This window comes from Melozone crissalis, unplaced genomic scaffold (assembly GCF_028551555.1).
Source record: "Melozone crissalis strain CALT ecotype California unplaced genomic scaffold, PUWL_Pcris_2 ptg000296l_1, whole genome shotgun sequence".
In the NCBI taxonomy this organism is placed as follows: domain Eukaryota; kingdom Metazoa; phylum Chordata; class Aves; order Passeriformes; family Passerellidae; genus Melozone; species Melozone crissalis.
The window spans coordinates 281187-288616 of record NW_026536048.1 but is presented as its reverse complement, the minus strand read 5'-3'; the positions used below and the strand labels follow the sequence as shown (position 1 = coordinate 288616).

The window sequence follows — 7430 nt, the reverse complement described above, 5'->3', positions numbered from 1 at the left end:
TGATGGGAGGCACAGGCCTGGTGGAGCTGCTTTGTACAGGCCAAGGTGCTTATCAGCTGTGCAGTGTCCCCAGCAGCCCCTGGCAATGCTGGTGCAGCTGAAGGACAGGCGTGATGGGTCTGGTGCAGCCCCACAACCTCAGACACTGCGGCTCCATCGTGCAAAGCAGCATGGCTGAGCTGGTTGTTGGTCAGGTGAGGGCTCAAATATATTTCCTGCAACTTGCTGGAAATATATAAACTGTGCTGGAGCACAGTTCAGCCTGGAAAAAAGGCATTTTTACAAGTGTAGGGGAGTCAAGCCCCAATAAATGTCAGCTGAGCCCTGGTGCTGGCTCCCCTGCATGAAGCCTCAGTGAGGCACCAGGGCCTCCTGTCAGCAGGAGGGGAAGGGAGATCAGAGTTGTTGGAAGAATACGTGACTGAAGGCTGAGCACAGGGTTGGTGGTGCTTTGCATGGCTCTTGCATGACATCCAGGCTGGCTGTGGCAGTGTAAGCTAACCTTTTGTTTTGCATCAGGCTTTATGCCAGAGCCAGCCCCTTTCCAGCCTTTGGGGTGATTACAGCTGTTGCTGTAGATTTCCCTCCCTCCTTTTTTTTCCAATAGCTATTCTACTCCAGCACCATAGGCAGGCAGTGATGGCTGCCTGTAGCTAACAAGACAAACTGAGATCTGCCTGCAGAGCCATAGGAAGGTGTCCCTGGGCTTGTGAGACAGGCCAGGACAACACAAACGGAGGCCACAGCCATGCTGTGCTTTCAGTTGAGCCTGTGGTGGAGCTGCTGTGCTTGTGGTCAGCATCTAGATGGGGCAGGTGACATATCTATCTTAGCTGGGACAGAAACAGAAGTGCAGCCCTTGCACAGCATCCTTCTGCTAGGCTATGCTAAGCTCAGGGGCCTGTAAACTGGCCCTTAAGACCTAGGTCTCCACTCCTTGCCCAGATCCCCAGCCTCAGGGAGAAGGACTTGGGTTTAGGAGCCATGGCTTTTTCTTCCATCAAACTCCATTAAGAAAAAGTCAAGTTAAGCAGTTTATTAACATTTAAAATACTGTACAGCATGTAAACCAAATATCCCCCTCCCCACAACAATCCTGTGCTCTCAGCGGATGCTCTGGTGAGGAATACTGCTTTTGGCACTGTTTGCCTTCTCTTTCTCCTTCTTCTTTATGGGATCCATCTGAAAACAGCGCCAGAGCCACAGTGTTTCATCAGCAGCTGCTGAGGCCACTGTTGTACCGTCAGGGCTCATGGTCCGGTTCAAGATTCTATCAGTATGACCTGAGGAGGAGAAGGAATGTGCAATCAGGGCTGAGCTGATCAGCACATGCACATTTACTCCTGTATGCTCCCATGAGCCCTGCCAGCTTGCATAGCTGTTCCCCCAGTGGCTGTGGCAGCGTGATTTCAGACCCCAAGCACACACTTGGATCAATGGTATCTCTTCCACAGCCCCGTGGGCATGCTTCACTCCTAGCAGCATGGCCCCGGATACTGTCCTGTATCAGTGATGCTGCAGGCTCAAACCAAGGAGTGCAGCTGCCTTCAACCTCTGACAGCCCCCCCCACCCAGGCCCTGTCCACCTATAGTAGGAGTCTTAGTATCTGTAAGTAAACCAGAAGGGGGAAATATAGTAGGAGTCTTAGTAAAATATCTGTATTGTATATTGAATATCTGTATATAGGCCTTGCCCTGATAAGCCCTGGTTGTTTTTGATGGCTGCAGCTGCAATGTCCTTAATTGGGCTGCAGCTGTAGCTAGTGAAGATAACTGGGATAAAAGGGGCTGGGCTTGGCCAGTCAAGCTGAGCTGACAAGGAGCCCTGACAAAGAAGGAGCAACAAGCAGGAGAAGAAGTCAGAGCTGTGAAGAACTGCCCCCAAGAAGTATCACCGAGAAGGTATGAGACTTTAGAAATACGATTGCAACAGTATGGGGCTTTAGAAATGCAACAACAAGATAACAACATCCACCTACCTTGCAGCTCTGCAACCTTGGTCATTGTTGGATACTTCCATAGAACCAGCTGATTCTGTGCAAAGCCATGGCCTGAAATGAGCTCCTTGTAGTTTGTGGACCATAGGATAGAAGAGACCTGCAAAGAGGCAGTAACACAGGTGAGACGAGGTCCTTGTGCTGATGCTCACCACTCGGAGGCGAGCATGGTCCCCCTCCTTCCCCGTGCCTCTGGGCCTGAGGAGCCAGCAGCTCTGTGGAGGTGTGCTGCCAGAAGGTGTTTGTCTCCAAGCTGATGTTCATCTCTCACCTGGGAACAGGTATCAACAGCACTGAGGCGGGTGCCAGAACACACCTTCCAGATGCGGACATGTCTGTCACTAGTGCCACCTCCAGTGGCCAGAACATTCATCTGCCATGGGCACCACGCCACAGCCTGAGAGAGGAGAGTTCATTTTAAAACATACAAGAGGCAACCTGCACCCAGCCAGTGCTGCATGCCTGCCTTGCACACACATATCCGCCCGTGGCAGCTCTGTGCTCACCTTGACAGCACCCTGGTGCTGAGTGAAGGTCTGCACAGGAGCAAAGTCTCCATCCCCACCTTGGCTGCATGGCCAGACGTTCGCCAGATCGTCATTGCCTCCACTGGCCAGGTAGCGGCCATCCAGAGACCATTTGAGTCCGCACACCTTGTGTGTGTGGCCAGCAAGGGTGGCCACGTGATGCTCAGCCACTCGGACATCGTGGTGATGGATGTGCCCAGTCCGTGCACCACTGCAGAGAGAAGAGAAGGCTTGCAGGGTCAGGCTGCACATTTTCACCCAAATCCATTTTTGTTGTTGCAAGACTGCTATCCCTGCCACTGGGTTTCAGCCAGTGTTATCAGCAACACAGGTTTGTTGGTGTGAGTGAAACACCCACACAAGCTCTTTACAGCTTCAGCACAAATTGCAATACAGGAAAGAGGCCTTCTCCTCACAGCCCCAACAGATAAGGCTGGGTAAGAATCCCAAGCCAGGACAAACTTCTCTCTGCCATCCCTAACCCATGCCACACATAGATTGAGGGATAGGAGTTTGCAACAACTGGAAACTGCCCTTGACCCACTGCTTTACCTGGAGAGGATGCAGCTGTTCCAGCTGAGGGTTCCCACACGGCCACAATGGCTGGTCATGGTTCAGAGACGTTTCTGCTGCTCAACGTCCCATAGCTGGAGAGGCAAAGCAAAAAGTTCTTCAGAAGAAACCCAATCCTGTTTCTATGCCCTAGGAACCTCACTGCACAGGCTCTGGCATTCAGCTTTCTCAGTAAGGGAACAGAGAAAATGTGTATCTCATGACTATAGCACAGAAGGTAATGCTGCTTATCAGAAAACCCCCAAACCAAACCCTGCCTTGCACACTGGGCAGTTCCACCCCACACCAGGGAAGACAAGTCAGGTGCATGGCATCCTTCCTCTGCCAGCCAAGGTTTTGTGCCCAGGCCCCGCAGTTCTCTCACTCCCTTGAAAACACCTCTAGTTTTACTCCTGCATTCACCTGAATCTCAGCACTACTTGTGCCAACAGCAAGGTAGTCTCCTTCTTTAATCCATGACACAGAGGAAATGTAAACATCTGGATGCTCCATCTGCAGCAGGGGGACAATCTCCCTAGTAGCATGATTCCACAGATAAACAGTGTCGTCCAGAGCCACTGCCAGGAAGTTCTGGGAGCTCCAGTCTACGAGATTCCGATCTACAATTTGAAAGAGCAATGCAGGTCACACCATGCTTGGCTAGAGAGCCCTGTCCTTCACCCGTGCTTCTGCAGCAGGTGCGGGTGCACACGTGCACACACACACACACGTACAGGTGAGGGGCAGCCTTCTGAGTGTCACTGTGCCCAGCTGCTGGGGCCAGGTACCCTGCTCCAAGGCATCTGCACAGTGCCCTAGACCACTGTCCCTGTAAGGCCACACAGGGACACTGCAGAAGTGGTCTGTGCTAGCCTGGGTACACAAAATAATACAGACAGCCCAGTTACACTGTCCTAGGAACAGCAATCCAATGCAGAATGTTCTGGATGCCCAGCACTCAGCCCTGCAGCCTACTTACAGTAGTCGTTGAACATCTCTGGTGCATCCAAGACCCGGTCTGGCTTTGAGGGAATATATCTGCTATTCTTCCTGCTGGATCCAGGTGCCATTTTCTGACTGTAGAGCACTTTCAGGTTATTCTGATAGCCTGTGTGCAGGGGAACAGGTTTGTTAACCTGAGTTAGTTTCCTCCCAGCTGAGTGCTGCTCACCCAACTAGGAATCCCTTGGAGTGAAAATAAAGTCCTAAGAGAAACACTCACAAGCCTGCCGTGCACGAAAATCACTGGCAGAATGAACTGCTGAACAGGGGTGAGCTACAATTTCCTCATTCATGGAAACAAATTTAACAAACACTTGGGTTTTTGAATGCCATTATATTTAGTTGCAGTTTAAGCTAGAAAGTGCACAGCAGAGAGTTTGGTGCTCTTACGGACTTCATGAAGGTTTGGAACCTGCAGTACAGGTGACTGTCACCGACATCTTTTCATAAAAATCCTTTCTTTACGATTTTTCTCCCTTCTGAGAAGCTGTGGCCTCAGCAACAAAATGTAAACAATGGTTATCTGCTGCTGTGGAATGCAACAGATGGATGCGGGATCGGTCTTGGGTAAAGATTTGGATTTACTGACCACTCACAGCAGAGCTGGGTCTCACCCTCTGCTGAGACACAGAACTTTGTTTATTCATTCTTTTTCTATTCTTAGCCTAGCTAGCTTCTGAGAACTTTCCTTCTATTTCTTTTAGTATAGTAATAATGTAATATATATCATAAAATAATAAATCAAGCCTTCTGAACATGAGGTCAAGATTCTCATCTCTCTCTTCACCCTGAAGCCCCTTGCAAGCCCTGTAACAGGTGACCAACTGGCAGTCATAGCAACTCTCCTAAATAAATTCACTGTAACTGTTATGCCCTCCCTTGACCTCAGGAACCTTAAGAAAGGAGACTCCAGCCTGTACAGCTCTCAGAAACCAGTTGATTTCTCCTGTGACCACACACAGAGCCTCTGCGTTGCTGTTCCCCTGACCTGACCTCTCCTGCTGATTCAGCTCACACACACCCTGTATCATACCTTCTGGAGCATTCTGTGGGTTTCCACTGAGGTGGAGGATCTTTGCCTCTTCTACATCAAAACCATTCAGATTCACTGCCCAGGCTTTCTGTTGCTCCTACAGAGACAAATCACCCTCAGTGCAATGCATTTAAAACAATTCCCACACTGCAATTTAAACAGACACCTAAGTCCCCTTCTCTTAGAATCTGAAGATGTTTGACTGTGCTGCAAGGGTCAGTCACACAGAGGCAGGTCAAAGCAGTTTTCCCTCAGACTTTCATACATCATCCTGCTCACATTTTCAAACAATGGCAAATTCAGTGTCATTGTCAGTGGGAAAAGCCACAGCCACAAAGTGATCAAACGCTTCATAAACAGATTTCAGAACACAGTGTAAAACATTCCAGAAGTGTTCCCTGTGGAGACATTGTCCTAGAATAGCTACCACCAGCAGTTTCACTTCGCATAGGCTTACAGCTTTGCATTTTTGTTGCCTGCTACATTTTAAAGCCTCATTAGTCAAAAGCTACATTTTGCTACCAGAAGCAGCATAGGCTTGGAGTGCATGGCAGTCTCTACAGCTTCAATCTCATCCTAGGCTCCTGAAGCCCAGAGCTGCAAGTAGTGATGGCTGGGACTTGTCAGTCCTGTGTGCCCCCTTGACAGAACCTATAGTTTACTGCTCTGTAAAGGGGCAGGAAGGAGTAGCGGTTGTTGAAGTAATTGTAACTTAGCAACATGCTCACCTTCTTGGTAGGGGAATCCTCAGCAGGGTCATCCTCTCTTTGCTTAGGAGGAAATTTGCCATCTCCATCTGCATAGTGCTGCGGTTGGGAAAGTAGCGATCCCCCCCAGCCTTTGTGGGGGTGCTTTGAATTTTGGATCCAGATTTACCTGCATTCACATATGAAAATATTGTCTTACAGCTATTTAACAGCCTGTATTAGAGCTTTCATGGGAGCAAACCCAACACTCCTCCACATCACACCCACCAGACAAGTAGGACTCTGAGGTCTCATGCCACCCAGTCACAACAAACTTATATTTTCCTCCCTGCAACCAAGTTGGTTAGGGACCGTGTGCACTTGGGTCTAGTGCAACAATTCCAGAGTCCAGAGATAAGGGGAAGATACTAAAACGCTCACAGGATGTAAAGCTGTCAGCTGACAGTCCCGCCCACACTCATCCTAGCATACAGCTGTGCCAGCAAGGCTCAGCTGGGCGAACAGCAGCTCGCCAGCCCCAGTGCTCAGAGCTCTGCCCCTCATGCTGGCAAGGAGGTGGGTGGCTGCCAGGAGCACAGCCCAGCTCCTCCTGCCTGAGCAGCAGCCGGTAGGGCAGCGTGGCAGGGAGCCCAGAGCCCCGTGGCTACAGACAAGCAGCCTGGGCGAGGCTCCCGCACTCAACCCCTGCCGCTGGTGGCCGGCGCTCATCGGGTGTCTTGGACGGCGTCTTGCTGGAGCTGTGAGAGCGACTGGCCGGCTTCACTGGGGACACGCCGATGGGGCTGGGCCTGGGGCCGCTCTCCTTGGCCTCGCGCTGCCATCGCGCATGCGGCGCCTTCGGGATCAGCGTGTCCAGCTTCAGCAGCCCGTGCAGGTCCGCCTCGAACAGGAACTGCGCCATGGTCCTGCGGGCGGGCGGCATTAGCCGTACCCGCCGGCCGGGCTGAGCCTACTCCGACAGCCCCGCGAGACTCCCCACCACCGCATCGTGCAAGCGCTCCGGCGCTCCTCCCCACCAACGGACACCCACACTCTCCCCAGCCGCCCCTCGGGACACTCCATCAGCCGATATGCCCTCCCTCCGCTCCTCGGGGGTCCTTGATCAGCCGGCACCCCTTCCGGCCGCTCTTTGGGGCTCTCTCGGATAAGCGACATTCTCCCTTCCCCTGCCGTTCAAGGGCAATCTCGTCCCTGCTCTTTCTCCTCCCCACCGTGCTTTGCCTCCGCCCTGTGCCCCTGGGGCTGCTCCTGGCCAGGCAGCCTCAGTGGGAGCCAGCACTGGCTGCAGCCCCAGCGGGCCCCCCAGGACAAGGCCCAGCAATTAGGAGGCCAATGAAAGCTCTGGGCAGCAGCAGAACCCTCCGCAGAGTTCTTTGGACAATCAAGGACTGGCCACACCTACCCTGCAGCCTCACTGGCAATGTTTCCTATGTACAGTAGACTTTCAAAAGAAGCTGTTTGAGGGAAAGGTGAACTAAACACTCACCCTTTTCTCTTCCAGCAAGTCCAAATTCGGACACAGCATAAGATGAAGATGAGCTCCAAAACAAGCAGGCCTGCCAGGAACCTTAGCCAGCAGCCTGTTCCCTGACAGAAACCCCTTCCAAGGCCC

At 51.9% G+C, this 7430-nt stretch overlaps 1 pseudogene; it reads right to left on the bottom strand.

Moving 5' to 3' along the window:
* Positions 1-1104: 1104 nt before the first annotated feature.
* On the bottom strand, positions 1105-6719 carry LOC128949812 (cell division cycle protein 20 homolog; annotated as a pseudogene).
* Positions 6720-7430: the final 711 nt, after the last annotated feature.